We start from the raw sequence: 22,237 nt of genomic DNA on the forward strand, positions 1-22,237 counted from the left end.
AAGGATAAAATTCAATGGGACTGTAACAGAAGAAGGAGGAGAAAGAATAAACAAAAACAATGAGACCACAAAAGGAAAAAACGAACCCCAAACAAACACAACAGTGTAGTTGGTAGACCCAGAGAGGAGAAAGCCAAGGAACTCAAGAGGTGGGCGTGGGAGGGGTGTGACAGCAGGGTCCCTGCCCCTAGATGACTTTCCTATTGGCCTCTGTGTTATCTATGCTCAGGGCTCTCAATTCAGAAGTCTCAATTCAAAAGTTTTAGGGAGCCCAGGATGGACCTGGTTTCAGTGTCTGTTAGGACCACAGGGCAGCTGGGGGCAAGGTGACTAGCTTAAGGCTGATCTGGTGACTCTGAGGGTTCTATAGGTCTGGAGCTGAGCCTGCCTGAATCCAGGCACCAAAGTGCTCACTAAAACAGTGTAGTGGGCCCCAGCTTCATACTGGCCTAGTTCCCAACCATGTGGCGCCAAACTCCTGGAGAGCAGGACCTGTGCAGGGTTCAGTGAGGGTGGGTGCTGGCCACATTTCTGGTAACTAGGGGAGTGGGGAATCTGCTTTGCCAGGCCACCTTCTGTTGCCAAAGCTACTCACAGTTGTTCACGATGGTTGCACTATGCCTTGTCAGTTGTTCACCAGTCAGTCTCCTGGTCATCCCTGCTCCACTTCTCCCAGCACTAAATTCATTTCTTTAATCTCTCCAATGAGTTCAGAGCTCCAGAATTGTCATCTGTGTCTGTTTGGTTTTGTCTTTCACATCTTGTTGTAGAGAGTCCATGGAGTGCATCTGCGTCACTCTTTCTAGTCTTATAGCCCATCTTCATTCAGCCTGTCAAAGTCCTAATTTTGTTTCACAGTGTACTTCAAAGGTTATCTTTTCCGTTTTTCTTTTCTTTGTTGGCATTGTGTTCTTGAACCTTACGAAAGAATTAATGACACACCATACTCAGTACATCGTTTTGTTAGTCACTGTGAAATGTGTTGGAATAAAACTGTGCACCATGGGATTTTCAACTATATTGCCAGATTCCTGTTTTCTGAGGCACCTCTGGATCGGTTCGAACTACCAACCTTTCTACTGTTAGTTGAACGCTTAGCCATTGGCACTGCCTAGGCACTCCTCCTCAGTACATTGACTATATTGTATTTCTTGTTTAATATGTGTGTGGTTAAATTTTTTCACGTTTCTCCTTCATTAAAGTGGTAACTGCTGAGGGTGAGACCAGTCTTTTATTCTTCTCCAGTGGTTCCTAGTAGATTTAGGAACTCAATAAATAGTTTTTTAAATGTGTTGCTGACTAAACTACAAACATTATTTATAATTTAATATAGTTGCTTGTAATAAGCACCTGCTTAAATCCTGACCAATTATTTGTACAATTCTATTGTTATTCAGAACATCTTTCACCAGGGAATTACTTTTTATGGAATTAAAAGCTATGTCATTAATTTAATTAATCTTGAGTGTTCAGAAAGCTCTTCTATTTTAATATTAGTTACATTGTGCTAACTGTCATTCCTGATGAAGTAGGACTATAAATGTTTGTGCCTTGTGCCTCAGCTGTTCTAGCTAACCAACAAATGTAGAAATATCCACTATGTGCAAAATACTTATTATTTATACTTCTGATGTTGTTGTTGTTAGGTGCCATCGAGTCAGTACCAACTCATAGCAACCCTATGCACAACATAACAAAACACAGCCCGGTACTGAGCCTACCTCACAATCGTTACTACACCTGAACCCATTGCTGCCACCACTGTACCAATGCATCTCATTAGGGGTCTTCCTCTTTTACTCCGAACCTCAACTTTACCAAACATGATATCCTTCTCCAGTGATTGGCCCCTCCTAATAATATGTCTGAAGTATAAGAGAAGTGCTTCCAAGGAGCACTCTGGCTGCACTTCTTCCAACACAGATCTGTTGGTTCTTTCGGCAGCCCACGGCACTTTCAGTATTCTCCTCCAACACCATAACTCAAAGGCATCAATTCTTCTACTGTCTTCCTTATTCACTGTCCAGCTGTTGCATGCGTATGAGGTTATTGACAATACCATGGTTTGGGTCAGGCGCACCTTAGTCCTCAAGCTGACATCTTTGCTCTTCAACACTTTTAAAAGGTCTTGTGCAGCAGAATTACCTAATGCAATACATCATTTGATGTTTTGACTGCTGCTTTCATGAGTGTTGATGGTTGAGCCTAGCAAAATGAAGTCTTTGACAACTTCACTCTTTTCTCCATTTATATGGATGTTGTTTATTGGTCTACTGGTGAAGATTTTTGTTTACTTTACATTGAGATGCAACCTATACCAAAGGCTGTGGTCTTTGATCTTCATTAGTAAGTATTTTAAGTTCTCTCCACTTTCAGCAAGCAAGGTTGTGTCATCTGCATATCGCAGATTGTTAATGAGTCTTCCTCCAATCCTGATAACACATTTTTCTTTTCATAATCCGTCTTCTCAGATTATTTGCTCAGAATACAGATCGAATAAGTTTGGTAAAAGAATACAGCCCTGATACCTACGTCTCCTAATTTTAAACCATTCGGTGTTCCCTTGTTCTGTTTGAACTGTCTCTTTGTTTATGTACAGGTTCCTAATGAGCACATTTAAGTGTTCCAGGACACTCATTCTCCTCAATGTTGTCCATAGCTTGTCAGGATCCACACAATTGAAAGCCTTTGCATAGTCAACAAACACAGGTAAACATCTTTCTGGTATTCTCTGCTTTCAGCCAAGATCCATCTGATGTCAGCAGTGATATCCCTCCTACCATGTCCTCTTTTGAAACCAGCTTGAACTTCTGGAAGTTCCCTATCAATGCATGCTTGCAGCCGTTTTTATATTACCTTTAGGAAAACTTTACTTACATGGGATATCAGTGATAATTGTCCAATAATTTCCACATTCCGTTGGGTCACCTCTCTTTGGAATGGGCACAAATACGGATCTCTTCCAATCAATCAGCCAGATATTTGCCTTCCAAATTTCTTGGCAGAGATGAGTGAGTGCCTCCAGTGCTGCATCAGTTTGTTGAAAGATTTCAATTTATATTCCATCGATTCTTGGTGCCTTGTTCTTTGCCAATTCCTTCAATGATCTTGGACTTTTCCCTTCAGGAACATTGGCTATTAATCACATGCTACCTCTTGAAATGGTTGAACATTGACCATTTATTTTTTGCTACGGTGACTGTGTATATTCCTTCCATCTTCTTTTGATGCTTTCTGCATCATTCAATAATTTGCCTAGAGAATCCTTCAGTACCGCAAGTCAAGGCTTGAATTTTTTCTTTAGTTCCTTCTGCTTAAGAAATGCTGAACATACTCTTCCCTTTTGGTTTTCTAACTCCAGGACTTTGCACATTTCCTTATAATATTTGACTTCATCTTACTGAGCTGACCTTTGAAGTTTTCTGTTTAGCTCTTGTACTTCCTTACTTTTTCCATTTCTACTCTGGAGAATAAGTTTCAGAGTTTCTTCTGACATACACTTTGATCTTTTCCTTCTTTCTTGTCTTCTTAATGACCTTCTGCTTTCTTCCTGTAGGGTGTTCTTGATGTCATCCCACAACTCTTCTGGTCTTCGGTCTTTAGTGTCTAATGTATCAAATCTGTTCTTTAGGCGATCTCTAAATTCAGGTGGGATATATTCAAGGCCATATTTTGGCTCTCGTGGACTTGTTTTTATTTTCTTCAGTTTCATCCTGAATTTGCATATGAGCAATTGATGGTCTGTGCCACAGTCTGTCCCTGGCCTTGTTTTGGCTGATGATATGGAGCTTTCCCACTGCCTCCTTCCACAGATGTAGTCAATTTGATTTCTGTGTATTCCATCTGGTGAAGCCCACGTGTATGTCTTTTATGCTGTTTAAAAAAGGTATTTGCAATGAACAAATCATTGGTCTTTCAAAATTCTATCATGTGATATCCAGCATCATTTCTGTCACCAAGCCCATATTTTCCAACCACTGATCCTTCGCCTTTGTTTCCAACCTCTGCATTCCAATCGCCAGTAATTAACAATACATCTTGATTGCATGAGTGATCAATTTCAGTCTGAAGAAGTTGGTAAAATTCTTCAATTTTTTTATCACTGACTTTAGTGGTTGGTGTGTAAATTTGAATAATAGTGGTATTAACTGGTCATCCTCGTAGGAATATGGATATTATCCTATCACAGACAGCATTGTACTTCGTAACTGATCTTGATATATCCTTTTCGATGATGACTGTGAGGTCATTCCTCTTTAGTTTGCCATTCCCAGCACAGTAAATCATGTGATTTGCCAGATTCAAAATGGCCAATACCAGTCCATTTCAGCTCTCTTAATGCCTAGGGTATTGATGTTCTATTTCATTTTTGGCAGTTCCAATTTTCCTAGATTCATACTTCGTACATAAAAAGTGAGAAAAAGCCATCACAGAAGTCAAAGAATTACCATTAAATTGATTTTCACCACCCTTATTGAATACTAGCTGTGGCATCGTCATGTTATTGTTGTTAAGTGCCATCAAGTCTATTCCAACTCATAGCTGCCAACTTTGTGGGTCACAGTACAATGCTGATTCTACAACACCATACCATGAGTCAGGATAGTCACAGAGGTGTACATATGCTCATCTTTATATATTTACTTAATAAAAACAGATTGGAAGCCAACATTTTTATTAACATATTGCCAGATATGTTAATTATTAGCATAATAATCAGATGTTCTGATTATTAATGGATGTTTACAGGTCTTTCTCCTCATTTTGAATTTTGTCCCATCAGCAAATGAAGGTCCCGAGATCTTGACTCCATTCACTTCATTACATGCAGCTCTGCTCTGAGAAGGCATCTCTTCCTCAGTCACATTTTGAGTGCCGTCTAACCTGAGAGGCTCATCTTCTGGCATTATATCTGACAGTGTTCTGTTGCTATCCATAAGGTTTTCAGTGGCTAAATATTCAGAAGTAGTCCATCCCACCTTCTTCCTAGTCTGTCTTCATCTGGCAGCTCATCTTAAACCTGTCCACTGTGGGTGACCCTGCTGGTATTAAAAATACCTGTGGCGTAGCTTACGAATCAGAGCAATACACAAGCTACCACAATATGACAAACTGACAGACAAGTGGTGGAGTTCTGATGTGGCAGTTTATAATTCAGTAAAGAAACCATGAAAAGGGAAGTTACGGGCTAAATAACAAAAGAAATAATTTTTTTTTTTTTAAGTAGCAAGAGATGATGTACTGCTCAGTGATCTTGACAAGACTCTTGAGTTCAGAAGAACATGGAGAGAATAATGTGGAACAGCTCCCTTGAGGCAGATGAGCTGGAGTCAGAAGACTGGTTAGGATTTGATGAAATAAAAATAGGAGAATAAGGTATTTTAGGCAAAATGAATGGTAAGTACAAAAACTTGGAGGTGAGAAAGGGCAAGGAACTTTTTCAGGGAAATGAATCAGTGAGTTTGAGAAGAGGATTATGGGTGTGAAGCAGAAAAGATAGTCATGGTTTGATTGTGAAAGGCCTGTAGGAGAAGAATGGTCTTTCACTTGTTTTGTGAAAAGGTGAGTAATTAGCATTATGCAAAGAATCTGGACACTTAGCACAGAAAAACTACTAGACTTTGTACTATATTTAAAAAGTGAGAAAAAGCCAACACAGAAGTCAAAGAATTTATATTAAATTGATTTTCACCACCCTTATTGAATACCAGCTGTGGCATCGTCATGTTATTGTTGTTAAGTGCCATTGAGTCCATTCCGACTCATAGTGACTCTGTATAGGGATTCCAAGGAGCAGCTGGTGGGTTCAAACTGCCAACCTTGTGGGTCACAGTTCAGTGTTGATCCTACAGCACCATACCAGGCATCAGGATAGTCATAGAGGTGCACATATGCTCATCTTTATATATTTACTTAGTAAAAGCAGATCAGAAGCCAACATTTTTATTAACATATTGCCAAGATAAATGCATAATCACTGAAGAAGCTTTGAACAAGGCCTGAAACAAGATAAACTGTGTGTTCTCTGAATATCTGTCTCAGATAGGTGTTATGGGAAGTATAACTGGGAAAGGGGTGATTTATACAGTGGTTAACATTCAGGATAGTGATTGTCATATAAAAATAAATAATGCTGACCTTGTGTGTATGTGTTGTTTTGGTATTTCTTATGATTATTATATTCTTATAGTATACATTGTTGTTAGTTCACATTGGTTATCCATGGGAATGATGCAAAAAGGGAAAAAGAATGAAATGTTTACTGAGCACCTATTATGCAACGGGGCTTCTAAAAGCTCATTGACAAATGGAATGAAAAGATACTACAATTTTTCCATGAGCTTTTTGAAACTCTCTCAGTTACCAGGCACTCTGCTTTATGTACTTGCCTCATCCCAGTTTCACAGTAATTGTGTGATATAGGTAGTGTTACTCACATTTCTCAGATAAGGCAATTACGGTCTGGAAAGTACATACCTTCTCCACCATATGTAGTCAGTAAGCAGCCCCACTGAGGCTAGAACTTTGTGTCCTTGAAGCCAAGTCTCCTCATCACCACTCTGCCATCCATTCTGGCATTAGTCAAGATTTCTTGTTAAGTCCAACACATAGTTTGTGGGGACACAATTCTATCCATGACAAATACCACAGGTGAAACAAATGGCCAGAGAGTGATCCTCTTAGAACAGTAATAATTTAATTAGAAAATTTTCAATCTCTGAATAATGAAAAATGTTAAGATATATTCCTTTTGTTGTTGTTGTTGAGTGCTGTGAAGTTGGTTTTGACTCATAGCGACCCTGTATTGGGTTTCTGAGGAGCGGCTGGTGAGTTTGAACAGCTGACTTCTCAGTTAGGATAAATCTAGTACTTATCCTGTAGAGCCACACAGTGACTTCTCCTTTAATAATACCAAAAATTCATCAGATTTCAAGTCTTAGGTTACAAAAGGCAATGAACAACTGTACCATATTTTGGGGTTTCACAAATGATCAGGAACACATTCTACTTCCATTTTGTTTCCTTTACTTGGCTGGCTTACTGTATCTTTCTGTAGGAATTAATTCAGAAACCAGGGTAAGGATGTCAAACTCTTCCATATGTCCAAACCAGTTGTTTAAATAAGAATCTGCTCAGACTGTGTCCGCAACTGACAGCCTAGCTGTCCTGCAAGCTAGCAGCCAATTTGTCATTCAAGGAAGGCATTACGTATCTCTGCTAGGAGTGAAGCAAGTATGTTCTCTGCCCTCAGGCAGTTAAGTCAATAGAGGAAGAAGAGTCACAACTGGAAAATCCCTTAACAAGGAATCTTTGGAGTCCTCCTACTGTGGGTTAATGCGCTAGATTGCTAATCAGTTTGAACTGCAAGGTTGGTGGTTCAAGTAAAGCCAAGTAAAGGAAGCAAAATGGAAGTAGAATGTGTTCCTGATCATTTGTGAAACCCAAAAATATGTTATAGTCTTTCATTGCCTTTTATAACCTACGACTTGAAATCTGATGAATTTTTGGTATTATTAAAGGAGACGTCATGGTGTGGCTCTATAGGATAAGCACTGGACTTATCCTACCTGAGAAGTCAGCTGTTCAAACTCACCAGCCAATACAGGGTCGCTATGAGTTGAAACCGACTCCACAGCACTCAATAACAACAGTAACAACATTATTAAAGGACTATATCTTAACATTTTTCATTATCCAGAGATGGAAAATTTTCTAATTAAATTATTACTGTTCTAAGAGGATCACTCTCTGGTCATCTGTTTCACCTGTGGTATTTGTCATGGATAGAATTGTGTCCCCCCAAATTATGTATTGGACTTCTGGTATGGCACTGTGGATCAGCACTGAACTGTGAACCACAAGGTCAGCAGTTCAAACCCACCAGCTCTGCTCTCCAGAAAACCTTATATACAGGGTCGCTATGAGTCAGAACCATCTCGATAGCATTTAGCAACAACAAACTGTGTCCACTTGATTGGCCCATGATCATCATGATTCGGCAGCTATATAATGACGTAACGTGGCAGTTATGTGATGATCCCCCATCATGGGATCTGCTGTGATAAACCAGTAAGAGGATTAAAGGTGTGGTGGTGGTGGTTATGTGCAGTGGAATCGGTTCCGACTCATAGCAACCCTGTACAGGGTTTCCAAGGCTGTAAACTAACCTTAATCCCAACATATTCCTGATCCCATATCAGGAAGTTTCTTTGGGTGTGGCCGACAACACCTTTTATCATGTTTTTGTTAGATGCCATCAAGTCGGTTCTGACTCCTGGCAGCCATATGCACAACAGAATGAAACACTGCCCTGTCCTGCTCCATCCTCACAATGGTTGTTATACTTGAACCCATTGCTGCACCCCCTATGCAAACTCTCTTCACCCTGGCTTTTAAGGAGCATTCCTGCTGTACTTCTAACACAGATTTTCTTGTTTTTCTTGCATTTCATGTTATTTTTAATAGTCTCTTCCAACACCATAGGTCAAATGCATCAATTCTTCTATGGCCTTCCTGATTCGTTGTCCAACTTTCACATGCATCTGAGGTTATTGAAAATACCATGACTTGGGTCAGGTGCACCTTGGTCCTCAAACTGACATCTTTGCTCTCGAACACTTTAAAGAGTTCTGTGCAGCAGATTGCCTAATGCAATACATCATTTGATTTCTTGACTGCTACTTGCATTAGTGGATCTGAGCAAAATGAAGTCTTTGACAACTTTAATCTTTTCTCCATTTATTATAGTATTATTTACTGGTCCAATAGTGAGGATTTTAGTTTTCTTTATTTTGAGGTGCAAAAGCTGTAGTCTTGAATCTTTGCCAGTAAATATTTTAAGTCTTCCTTGCTTTCAGTAAACAAGGTTGTATCATCTGCATATTGCAGGTTGTTAATGAGTTGTCCTCTAAACTTGATTCCGTGTTCTTCTTCATATAATCCAGTTTCTTGGATTATGTGCTCAGCATGCAGATTGAATAAGTATGTTGAAAGAATACAACATGGGCATACACCTTTCCTGATTTTAAACCATTCAGTGTCAAAACAACTGCCTCTTGGTCTATGTATAAGTTCCTCATGAGCACAATTAAGTGCTCTAGAATGCTTGTTCTTCCCAAAGTCATGTTCCACACAATTGAAAGCCTTTGCATAGGCAATAAAGCACAGGTAAACATCTTTCTGGTGTTCTCTTCTTTCATCCAAGATCCATTAGACATCAGCAATGATAGTCATCATTCCACATCCACTTCTGAATCTGGCTTGAACTTTTTGGCAATTCTATTAATTTTACTGTTACACCCATTTCTGAATTATCTTTAGTAAAATTTTGCTTGCATGTGATAGTAATGACATTGTGAGATGATTTCTGCATTCCATTGGGCCACCTCTCTTTGGAATGGGCACAAATATGGAATCCTTCCAATCAATTGGCCAGATAGCTGTCTTCCAAATTTCTTGGCATAGATAAGTGAGTGTCTTCACTGCTGTCTTAGTTCATTGAAAAATTTCAATTTGTATTCCATCAATTCCTGGATCCTTGTTCTTTGTCAGTATCTTTAATGCACCTTGGACTTCTTTTTTCTGTACTATTGGCTCTTGATCATATGCTATCACTTGAAATGGCTGAACACTGACCATTTCTTTTTGGTAGAGTGACTCTGTATTCCTTCCATCTTCTTTTGACTTTTTCTGTATCATTCAATATTTTGCCCCTAAAATCCTTCAATATTTTAAGTCAAGGCTTGATTTTTTTTTCTTTAGTTCTTTCAGCTTGAGAAATACTGAACATGTTTTTCCCTTTTGGTTTTCTCACTCCAGGTCTTTGTACATTTCATTATAATTCTTGACTTTGTCTTAGAAATTTTCTGTTCAGCTCTTTTACCTCCTCATTTTTTCCATTCGCTTTAGCTTCCCTACACTGGAGAGCAAGTTTCAGCATCTCTTCTGAGATCCATTTTGGTCTTTCACTTCTTTCGTACCCTCTTAATGACCTTTTGCAGTCTTCCTATATGATGTTCTTGATGTCATCCCACAAGTTCCCACATCTTGTCTTCGGTCATTCGTGTCTAATACATCAAATCTGTTCTTGAAATGATGTCTAAATTCAGGTAGGATATGTTCAAGGTCATATTTTGACTCTTGTGGACATGTTTTAATTTTTTTCAGCTTCAGCTTGAACTTGCATACGAGCTATTAACGATCTGTTCCATAGTCTGCCCTGGTCTTGTTTTGGCTGATGATACTTAGCTTTTCCACCATCTCATTCCACAGATATAGTCAGTTTGATTTCTGTGTACCATTATCTTTTATTTTGTTTACAAAAGGCATTTGCAATAAATAAGTTATTGGTTTTGCAGAATTCTATCATGCAATCTCTGTATTGTTTCTATCGCCAAGGCCATATTTTCCACTGATCCTCCTCTTTGTTTGTAACATTTGCATTCAAATTATCAATAATTATAAATACATCTTGGTTGCATATTGAGCAGTTTAGACTGAAGAAGTTGGTAGAATTCTTTCATTTCATTGTCACTGGCTTTAGTGGTTGGTGTGTAAATTTGAATAATAGTGATATTAATTGATCTTCCTTATGGGCATACAAATATATTCTATTACAGACAGCATTATGGTACAAAATAGATCTTATGTTACAAGGGAAAAAAGGGGAGTGGAGTGAGCAGAGAATGAGGGGCCTAATGGATCTTGGCTAAAAGCAGAGAATACCAGAAATATTGTTAACTGTGCCTTTGACTACACAAAGGTTTTCCATTGGATCATGAAAATCTGTAGACAACATTGCAGAGAATGAGTATTCAGAAACACTTCATTGTGCTCATGACAAACGTGTACATAGACCAAGAGGCTGTTTGAATAGAACAAGGAAATAGCAAAGGTTTAAAGTTAGGAAAAATGAGCACCAGTGTTATATTCTTTTGCCATACTTATTCAATCTGTATGCTGAGCAAATAATCCGAGAAGTTGGATTATATGAAGAAGAACGTGGCATCAGAATTGGAGGAAGACTCTAACAACCTGCAGTGTACAGCTGATACAACCTTGCTTGCTGAAAGCAAAGAGGACATAAAATACTTAATGAGGACAATAAATGCTGGCGAGTATGTGGAGAGACTGGAACCTCATACATTGCTGGTGGGATTGCAAAATGGTCCATCCACTCTGGAAAACAGTGTGGCACTTCCTCAGAAGGTTGGAAATAAAAATACCTTATGATCCAGCAACCCCTCTACTTGGTATTTATCCACAAGAAATACATGCCATATCACAAGTAGGTATATGCACACCAATGTTCATAGCAGCACTATTTACAATAGCAAAAAGATGAAGACAGCTAAGTGCCCATCAATGGAAGAATGAATAAATAAACTTTGGTACATACACACAATGGAATATTTTGCTACCTGAAGAATAACAAGGTAGCTGCAAGCCACCACATAACATGGATGAACCTTGAGGACATTATGTTGAGTGAAATTAGTTAGTCCCAAAAGGAGAAACACTGCAAGGACCATTACTGTAAAAGCTTAAGGAAAAAAAAAAAATTAAAAATTAAATAAAAGCTTAAGAAAAAATCCCCGCACAAAAGGAGAGAAAAATAAGATAAAGAAAATTTATTTATTGGTTACTGGGGTGTAGGGGATGGGGTAAGGGGAGGAAGGGGAAGGTGGAGCACAGAGTAGGGACTAGACACATGATAGTTTGGGTGTTGGGGGAGAGGAATTTAAGAAAAAGGCAGATGGGAGAACATTTAGTCAGGTTTGCATGGGCTAAGTGGAATAGAGGTAAATAGTGATGTATGCTCAACCTTGGAACAGCAGGGCTCTGGGCTACAGGGATGGAGGCATGGTTTGAATGGTTAAATGAGGGAAATAATGTTAAGATGTTTAACTGTTTTATGAACCTTGCCTACTATTGTAAAATAGACATTTGAAGGGGAGAGAAAAGAATAGCCGAAACATCACTATAGAAAGCTTATAAGTCTGTCTTCAGCCTATAACTGATTGGAATACCTAAAATGGGTCTAGAACTTGCCCAGTGAAAGAGACTTCCTGTGAAGCCTTTGCATATCAGAAGACCATAGGTGGAATCTCCCCATCCAGAATCTTCGGAGGTGGGAAATTTCCACTAGAAAAGACAAGCAGACCAGCCTGGAACAGCTAGAGGGACGGAAGACACTTCTTGAAAGAAAGGCCAGCAGGAAAAATCTAAACCAATAATGGCAGTCTGACTGACTACTATAAGAACAAGCAAGTTGTTCACTGGGGAGCCAGCAAAGCAAGCAATCAAGTGCCCTCAGTGCAGACCTCTTTCCAAGACTGAAACTCAAAGGAATACACGAGCAGGTATGTAATCTTGCTGGTGACCATGCTGGTCTACCAATAAGGGGAAGTAGGGAAAAAACAGCAATGAAGATGTGAACTAAGTCTGACCACATTCGGTAGATTCTTGTCAACCTGGATCACGACCTGGTTGGCCAGCAGTGTATAGTGAGACCTGGGGACTCCTGAGCCTGTAGACAGGGACATAGTCACAGAGAACTAGAGCAGAGAGTGAAGCATCCAGCTGATATGAAGTGAGGGAAGATAGACAAGAACCCTCATACTTGTATATAGTACCCATTTGACCTAGCTTCAATGGTTGGATGATCAGAATTCGAGTAGAGGAAGAAAGAAGAGGGAAAGAGTGTGATCTGCTACAATTTGATGATCTTGATCTGTACTTATGGATGTAGTAGCTCAAAAGAGGGAACGAATCTTTATGCGAGGATCATTCCCACCTCCTCTGTACACAGGGTTGACAGGGATGGGCAACTTAGACACTGGCTACCCAAAATGGGGGTTGGGGGCAACAAAGGCATGAAGTGACTGGCTTACAAGTTTTCAAGAGGGAGCTTAGTTTCAGAGGGTGCAGGGGAAGGTAGAATCTTCACTGAGTGGTTGGTTTCCAGCCTGTCTAGATGGGACTGATGAAAGGAGATAGGGATAAGACTCTTGTGGTTCAATAGTGAATAACTGCTGTCAGGACTGATTGTGAATGTTGCAATTGTAAGGTAGACATTTTGTAACAAAAGGAAGGGAGTGTTTTGTAAAAAAAAAAAAAAAAAAAAAGCAGAGGACCTTGGGACCACCAAGGAAGAAGAGCAGAGTGCAGAGTGTGGGACCCTATACAGAGAAGCAGTGACGCCATAGATGGAGGCAGAGACGATGACGTGGAAAGATAGAGTGTCTGGGGACTCTGGATTCAGGGAGGGAGAGGGTCTGTGTGCTGATGGCCGGGGGACAGGCTTGCAGGGTGTACCCTTTGGTTGTTTGAATGGTTGTATATTCCTGAGTGCTTCAGTGTGCATCCAAAAAAAAACAACCCAGAGGGAATGGAAGCAAATGCTGTTAAATGATGATGCATGGAGGGGATTGAAATTATCACAATTAGATGAAATACGATAGGATGAGTGTAAAGCTGATGCTCACCTATGTAAATTATCACTCAATTCACAATAAAAACTTATAAAAAACAACAACTTAATGATGAAGATCAAAGACCACAGCCTACATACAGTATGGGTTGTACTTCAATGTAAGCAAAACAAAAATCCTCATTATGGGACCAGTAAATAACATCAAGGTAAATGGAGAAAAGATTGAAGTTGTCGAAGAGTTCATTTTGCTCCGATCAACCATCAACACTCATGGAAACAGCAGTCAGGAAATCAAATAAAGTATTACATTGAGCCAGTCTGCTGCCCAAGACCTCTTCAAAGTGTTCAAAGGCAAAGATGTCAGTTTGAGGACTAAGGTGTGCCTGACTCAAGCTATAATGTTTTCAATAGCCTCATATGCATGTGAAAGCTGGACAATGAATAAGAAATACTATAGAATTGATGCATTTGAGCTATGGTGTTGGAGGAGAATATTAAAAGTACAATAGACCACCAAAAGAACAAACCAAAGTGTGTTGTAAGAAGTACAGCCATTTGTAGCAAAAGGAGGGGAGGGATTAACTTTGCAGTCCAGGGGTGGAGGTCTCTGGGACCATCAAGGGAGAAGAGCAGAGAATGGAACCCTACCCAGAGAAGCAGTGACACCAGAGATAGAGGCAGAGACGACAATGCAGAGAGATGGAGCAGCTGGGGACTTTGGACCCAGAGAGGGACAGGGCCTGTGTGCTGATGATTGGGGGACAGGCTTGCGGAGTATACCCTGTGGTTGGTGGATGATGCATGGAGGGGATTGTAACCATGGCAAGGAAATGATATACGATGGGATCAATGTGAAGCTAATGTTCTCCCATGTAAACTACCACGTAACTCAAAATAAAGCATCCTATATGCTTAAAAAAATAACAACAACAAAAAAGAAGTTCAGCCAGAATGCTCCTTGGTAGCCAGGATGCCCAGACTTCGTCTCTCATACTTCAGATATATTGTCAGGAGGGACCAGTCCCTGGAGAGTGGCATCATGCTTGGTTAAATGGAGGGTCTGAGATAAGGAGGATACCCCCAACAAAATTGATTGGCACAGTGGCAGTAGCAATGGGCTCAGTTATAGCAACGATTGTGATGCTAGCACAGGACCAGACAGTGTTTCGCTCTATTGTGTGTAGGGTTGCTATGAGTTAGTACCGATTCAATGGCACCTAACAAGAACAACAACTACTCTAATAAATAAGAGCTGGGAGCAAAAATATGCCCTTTAACCTGGGGTTCCTGCACTGTGACGCTCCTAAATCCAGGGAAAAGCTGAATCTGAAATACAAGATACCTTGACCTATACATGCTGAAGGAGACAGGGACCTTTTCCCAGAGTCAGTACTCTGAAATCACACTTCTAGCCTTCTATACTGTGAAAGGATAAATTTCTGTTTGGTAGAGCCATCCACTTATGGTATTTCTGACTATAGCAGCTCTAGGTAACTACAGAAGTATTCCTTAGATGAAGGTTCCTGAGTAGAATAGTATACATTCACCTAAAAGTTGGTGGATGGCACATTTGAATTCTTCCCCTGATTTAATTCACAATGGCAGAATCTTATAGAAAGGGAATCTGTGTCTTCTGCGTCCAGTGCCACCCTCGCCTAGAGTTAAGTACTAGACAGATGACGTTACATGTCAGTGCTGTAGAAGAGCCAGGACTTCTGACTCTTGGGAAAGTTTACTTCAGATTATACCAGCTCAGTTGCTAGGAATGGTCTTCAGTTGTTCACTAACCAATTGACAGCATATGGGGGGAGCTGGTATTATTTCATGCTAAGAGGGGAATAAAGGACGAATTTGTACATTTAATCTAACAAGGTGTTTTGCATGAGTTGTTTATATGCTGTGGGTTATAATGAGTCTACAGGGACCAAACCCAAATGAAGATGGAAGGAATACACATTTTACAGTGATGACAAGTAGATCATGAATAAATCACTTCAACTCTGTCCATTCAGTGCATAGTCTGTTTACTGCTGCTTAGGAAAAAATCTTTTGTAAACCTTCAGTTTGGTTATGTCAGAAACAATAGCGTCACAGCAGACTGCCAATCGTCAGTTGTCAGGATGTGTTCCAAGTTTTCTACTTTTAATTAAGAATTGATGCTTCTGCACAAACCTCAGTCTCCACCACCCTGAGACCAGAAGACTTAGATGATGCCTGGCTACTACTACCATATGGTCAGAAAGGGATCTCATTAGAAAGTCCTGTACAAAGTCGGGGGAAATGTGGAACAAAATGCAAAATTATTTTTTTTAAATGTCTGGGTTTACTGGTGAGCAAGACACTGGAGGAACTCTTATCCATCATTCAGGTCTGGAACTGAATTCACCTTCATGATCAAGTTTTCAGACAAGTGCTAGGCACGTATATAGGGGGCAACAATGCTAGTAAGGTATGTTCACCATAGAATGGTCAACCATTCAAGATCAAAAAGGGGAACATTGACCTAAGGACAAAGTGCAGAAGGGTTGGGCAGGAGGATGGAATGGGAACAGGAACCACAGAGAAGAAGGAGACAACTGTTGTTACATGGAGGGGATTGCAGTCATTGAAATGAAGCCAAGTTCATGATATTTTGATTGTGAGACTAACGACCTGCTCTGTAAACTTTCAGAATAAAGAGATTAAAAATTTAAAACACAGAATTAATGCTTCTGGAATTTCTCTGCTTTCCAGGATTTCTGGTGTGGTACCACATGTGAATAAAGTCAGATTCAGAAGATGACGTGGAACTAGGGCTATCATTGCTGATGTCAGTTGGTTCTTGGCTGACAGCAGAGAATATCAGAAAGATGTTTCCTTATGCTTTATTGACTATGTAAAGGCTTTCGACTGTGTGGATCATAATAAAATGGATAACAGCAAAGAATGGAAATTCCAGAACACATCATTGTGCTCATGAGGAAATCTGTACTTAGACCAAGAAGCAGTCATTTGGACAGAACAGGGAGATACTGAATGGTTTAAAATCAGGAAAGGTATACACCAGGGTTGTATCCTTTCATCATATTTATTCACTATTGTTCTTCTTTTACCATAATAATGCTGAGGAAAAAATCCATAAAGCTACACTATATGAAGAAAAGCATGACATCATAATTAGAGGAAGGTTCATTAACAACTTGCAATATACAGTTAACACAACTGTGCTAGCTGAAAATAAGGACTTAAAGCACTTACTGATGAAGAACAAAGTCTACACACTTTTCGCTGTGGGTTAATGCATCAGACTGCAAAGCTGTTTGAACTGCAAGGTTGGTGGTTCAAGCTCACCAGCTGCTCCTCAGAAACCCTATACAGGGTCGCTATGGGTCGGAACCAACTCAATAGCACTTAACAACAACAGCAACACCTCTCAATGTAAAGAAAACAAAAATCCTCACAACCAGACCAATAAACAGCATCATGATAATCACTGGAAATATTGATGTCAGTGATTTCATTTTACTTGGATCCTTAATTGATGCACAGTGGAAGCAGCAGTCAAGAAATAAACTACATATAGCATTGGGCAAATCTGCCACAAAAAGACCTCTTGAAAGTGTTCAAAAACCAAAGGTGTCACTGTGAGGACAAAGGTGTTTTCAATTGCTGCATAAACACATGAAATCTGAACATTGAATAAGGACGACCAAAGTCGAACTGATGCCATGGTACATTCAATATGCCACAGACTGCCAGTAGAATGAACAGATCTATCATGGAAAAATAGCCAGGATGCTCCTTAGCATCTTGATGATGGTGAGATTGGTCTCACATACTTTGGACATGTTATCAGGAGGGCTTAGTCCCTGGAGAAAGATACCGTGATTGGTAAAAAGAGAAAGACCCTCACTCAGTGAGATGGAGTGACACAGTGGCTGTAACAATGGGCTCAAACACAGAATGATGATGAGGATGATGTTCATTCTGTTGTACATAGAGTTGTTGTTATGTGCTGTGGAGTCAGCTCCGGCTCATAGCGACCCTGTACAGGGTTTGTACATAGAGCTGCTGTGAGTAGGAACCAAATCTACTGGCACCTAACAACAACATCTAAATAACAGCAGCAGGAGCAGCCTCTTCCATCAGCAGTAACCAAGATGCTTTGGTTACAATCTCAGTCATATCGATTTAATAGATTGGTTTCAAAGGGAGGAACATATCTTAGTGCTATGTTGGGGTTTAGGCCCAGAAGGGAAAAACCTCTGTGTATGTAGTTGCTGAAAGTCCGAAAAAATGACCAGGGCCCAATTGGAGAGACATAGTTTATTACCGAAAAGAAAATGAAAGAAATGGTTTGTCCCAACAGAGAGCCTACTGACAAGGGTCATGGGTAGTTGTCTCCAGTGGTGGCCAGCTGGACAGTGAAGTTTTTCCATGTGAGGGGCATGGGCTACAGTGAAGTTTTTCCATGTGAGGGGCATGGGCTAGGGTCTGTTTATATCATGGGATATATCACATGTGTCAGGGCATTTAAGGGTGGTAGGGGTAACAAAGAAAAAGTAGAAAAGCCACAAGGTGCAATGCTGTCTGTCCCCTCCTAGAGAACAAGGAGACTTTTGGTATGCATAGTGCAAGGCGGGGCTGTGGGCTCATTCCTAGCATATGAATAACTAAAGCTTGGAAACAAGGGAGTGTGGGTATGCATGGCAGGAGGAGGGGACTCTCTGCCCCTTCTTCTAGATAGCTGGAACAGGGGGAAGGGATAGGAGATTCCGTTTGAATTTACATCAGTGTGGCCATTTTAGAGCATTCATCTGTGACATACTCTTTCTTAGAATGACTTCACTCTTTGATGTTTCATTACAATGATATGCAAAACATAGGTTATCAAATATTATTATTTTTGCAAAGGGTTTCTTACCCAAGTTGTTACCATTTACTTCATTACTCCCCAGAAAAGGGTTGGGCTCTGATATGCAGATTACTGAAGATGGTCTAAATAGGCAGTAGGAGAAGATGTCTCACATTTTTCTCCATAAGAGACCCTGTTATTCTAGTGAACTGAGAGAGTAGAGAAGAGGTTACCAGCCATCAAGGTCTCTGTTGCTTTCTATTAATATAGGAATCATGATTTTGTAGGACAATTTCCAGCAAACTATTTGTGGACTGGTGTGGTACTAGGGAGACCTGGTGTGGCAATGTAGGATAAGCACTGGACCACAGGTCGGTTTGACCTGGTGTGGCAATGTAGGATAAGCACTGGACCACTGTTAGGTCGGCGGTTCAAAACCACCAGCTGCTCCTAGAAATCCTATATAGGGTTGCTATGTGTTGGAACCGACTTGACAGCACTTAACAACAACAACAACATAATAAACATGGTCTTTTCTTAACCGTGTCCATCCAGAATTATGAAAATACCCTACGCACACACATATTTTGCTCATGCTTAACAGAGAGCTGGATCACACACAGTTCCCATGTCTATGTCATTTAGATCATAAGGTTCAGATTCCAGATGGGCTGGTGTGGTATTTCCATGCTAATCACTTGAAGGCATTCTTGTCACAGCTTCTTGACAACAGCAGTCATGAAATGTTACCCTGAAAGGACCATCTGGCATTTATTCTTTTGCTATAAAGCTTGACAACTCACTAGAACAGTTTTTCTTTTACAGGCACCACAATCACCTGGTGTTGCTACACCTACTCTGTGGTTTTAGGCAGCCTTGTATAAAGGCTTTCCTCTCACGATTATGGGTCACATTGTGTCTCCCAAAATATGTGTCATCTTGGTTACACCATAATTCCCAGTATTGTGTGATTGCCTTGCATGTTGAGGCAGTTTTAAGTTACATTAATGAGACAGAGGAGACGCTGAAATTTGCTCTCCAGCATAGAAATGCTAAAGCAAATGGACAAAATTAGGAGGTACAAGAGCTGAGCAGAAAATTTCAAAGGTCAGCTTAAGAAGACTAAGTCAAATATTACAACAAAATGTGCAAAGATCTAGAGTCAGAAAACCAGAAGGGAAGAACACGCTCAGCATTTCTCAAGTTGGAGGAACTGAAGAAAAAATTCAAGTCTCAACTTTAGTTATTGAAGGTTCTCTGGGCAAATTATTGAATGATGCAGAAAGCATTGAAAAGATAGAAGGAATACACAGAGTCACTGTACCAAAAGGAAATGGCTATGTTCAACCATTTTAAGAAGTAGCATATGATCAAGAGCCAGTGACAGTGAAGGAGGAAGTCCAAGGTGCATTTAAGGAATTTGCAAAGAACGAGGCACCCGGAATTGATGGAATAAAAATTGAAATCTTTCAAGAAAGCGAGGTGGTACAGGAGGCACTCACTCGACCCTGCCAAGAAATTTGGAAAGCAACTATGTGGCCGACTGATTGAAAGAGATTCATATTTGTGCCCGTTTCAAAGAGAGGTGACCCAACGGAATGTAGAAATCGTCAGACAATCTCTTTGATATCCCATGCGAGTAAAGTTTTACTAAAGGTAATACAGAAACGGCTATAAGCATACATTGACAGAGAACTTCCAGAGGTTTAAGTCTATTCAGAAGAGTTCGTGGAATGAGGGATATCATTGCTGCTGTCCAATGGATCTTGGCTGAAAGCAGAGAATACCAGAAAGATGTTTACCTGTGCTTTATTGACTACACAAGGCTTTCGTTTATGTGGATCATGACAAGCTATGGACAACATTGTGGAGTATGAGTATTCTTGAATACTGCTCCTCAGAAACCTTGTACAGGGTTGTTTATGAGTAGGAACTAACTCGATGGCACTTAACAACAAACAAACAAACAAACAGATACTCTATACCCATTGAGCAGTAATTCACCATTGCACCCTCCTGCTAGCCCCTTGTTGTTATTGTTAGGTGCCATTGAGTCATTACTAACTCATAGCGACCCTATGTACAGCAGAACGAAACACTGCCCGATCCTGGGCCAACCTCACTGTTGTTGCCACGCTTGAGTCCATTGATGCTGCCAGTTGGCCAGTCCATCTCATTGGGGGGTCTTCCTCTTTTTCTCTGACCCTCCACCTTACCAAAGATGATATCCTTCTCCAGCGACTGGTCCCTCCTGACAGTATGTCCAAAGTATGAGAGACAAAGTTTGGCCATCCTGGCCTCCAAGGAGCACTCTGGCTGCACTTCTTCCAACACAGATCTGTTGGTTCTTTTGGCAGCCCATGGCACTTTCAATAGTCTCCTCAACTCCATAACTCAAATGCCTAGCCTTTGGTAACCTCTAATCTACTTCCTGTCTCTGAATTGGCTTATCTTGGATATTTCATATAAGTGAAATCATACAGTACTTATCCTTTTTATGACTTGCTTCATTTAGTATAATGTTTTCAAGGTTCAGCCCATGTTGTATGTATTTGCTTCATTTCTGTTTATGGCTGAATCCTATCCCACTGTATGTATAGATCATATTTTGTTGGTCTGCTCATCTGTTGATGGCACTTGGATTGCTTCTACCTTTTGGCTCTTATGAGTAGTGTTGTCATGAGCTTTGATCTACCTGCGTCTGTTCATGTTGCTGCCTTCAGGGCTCTTGTGTACATACCCAAGAGCAGAATTTCCGAGTCATATAATAGTTCTAAGGAATCCTGGTGGCACAGTGATTACGCACTTGGCTGTTAACTGAGAGGTCAGTCATTAAAAACCACTAGCTGCTCTGCCGGAGCATGTGACAGTCTGCTTAAGTTCTGTCAAGCTTATCAGCCTCATGTCTCACAGCTGTCCTTCCACATGTCTAATATGTGTAGTTCACGTACTTGGAGTCCCCTCTCCCCTGAGAAGTAAATGGACCTCTCACTGACAACTGCTTGCTCTGGTGAACCTCTCTCCTACCTTTAAGACTAAAATCCCTAAATCTCTTCTTTTGAGAAGTCTGCCAATTACTCCAGGGCCAAATTGTTGTTGTTGTGTGTTGCCAAGAGACCTTGTACAGGGTTTCTGAAAGCGACTGGTGGGTTTGAGTTGCTTACTTTCAACTGCTGACTTGTCCTATAGTGCCATACTGGGCCTCTGGACCTGATCAACAGGCTCTGTTTTCAGTTCTGTTACACTATTTAGGAACCCTTGGCTGACATAGTTTAATGCTGACTCAAACTAATTCAAAATTTGGTGGCTTAAGCTGACGTAGAGCCAGCCACCTATGAAGATGACCTGGCGATTTCCCCAAAGGTCACAGCCTTGAAAACCCTATAGAACACAGTTCTGCTCTGCACACATTGAGTCGTGAGTTAGAAAAAATTTCCACAACATAGGATATACAGTACTTAGTTCAAATATTTGCTTTTTAGTATCTATAAAGTAATCATTAATTTGCATGTATATTGCATTTACATAATTGTGTATTAAATAACCTACATAGTACCTGTAAGTAGGACATATTTATTAAGTATTCATTTCCATATTTTCTTCATCTCTACTAGTCTGGATACCTTGAAGGCAGAAGACATAGGGTAATTGGCATCTCTAGTATTCCAGCAGAGTGCCTTGGACAAATGAGAATGTCAGTAGTATTTTTGAAATGATAAAAATCAAACCAGTTTTATTTAAATGTCCTTTCTCCTTTAATCTTCATTCTTATATTCTAGTTATTCTTCTAGAAACCCTTGTTTCCTACCAATTCGCAGATAGGAAGGAAGCAATTGTTTGATTTGTTTCTGGCTCTCCATCAGGAATAGCTTATTCAGAGTTTGGCAGAAATCATTGTTAACACTTGGCCACCCCATTCAGGGGTAGAATGGTTGTGGAAAATCGGAATGAAAAGATAGTGGAACTTG

The 22,237-nt window shown here is 40.2% G+C and overlaps 1 protein-coding gene across 1 annotated transcript in view; it reads left to right on the forward strand.

Annotated features, from left to right (window-relative positions):
- The window catches only part of WDFY2 (WD repeat and FYVE domain containing 2), a 269,563-nt gene that overhangs the window by 150,679 nt on the left and 96,647 nt on the right, over positions 1–22,237 (forward strand). The gene's annotated exons all lie outside the window — the stretch shown is intronic.

Source organism: Chrysochloris asiatica, unplaced genomic scaffold (genome assembly GCF_000296735.1).
Source record: "Chrysochloris asiatica unplaced genomic scaffold, ChrAsi1.0 scaffold00432, whole genome shotgun sequence".
NCBI lineage: Eukaryota > Metazoa > Chordata > Mammalia > Afrosoricida > Chrysochloridae > Chrysochloris > Chrysochloris asiatica.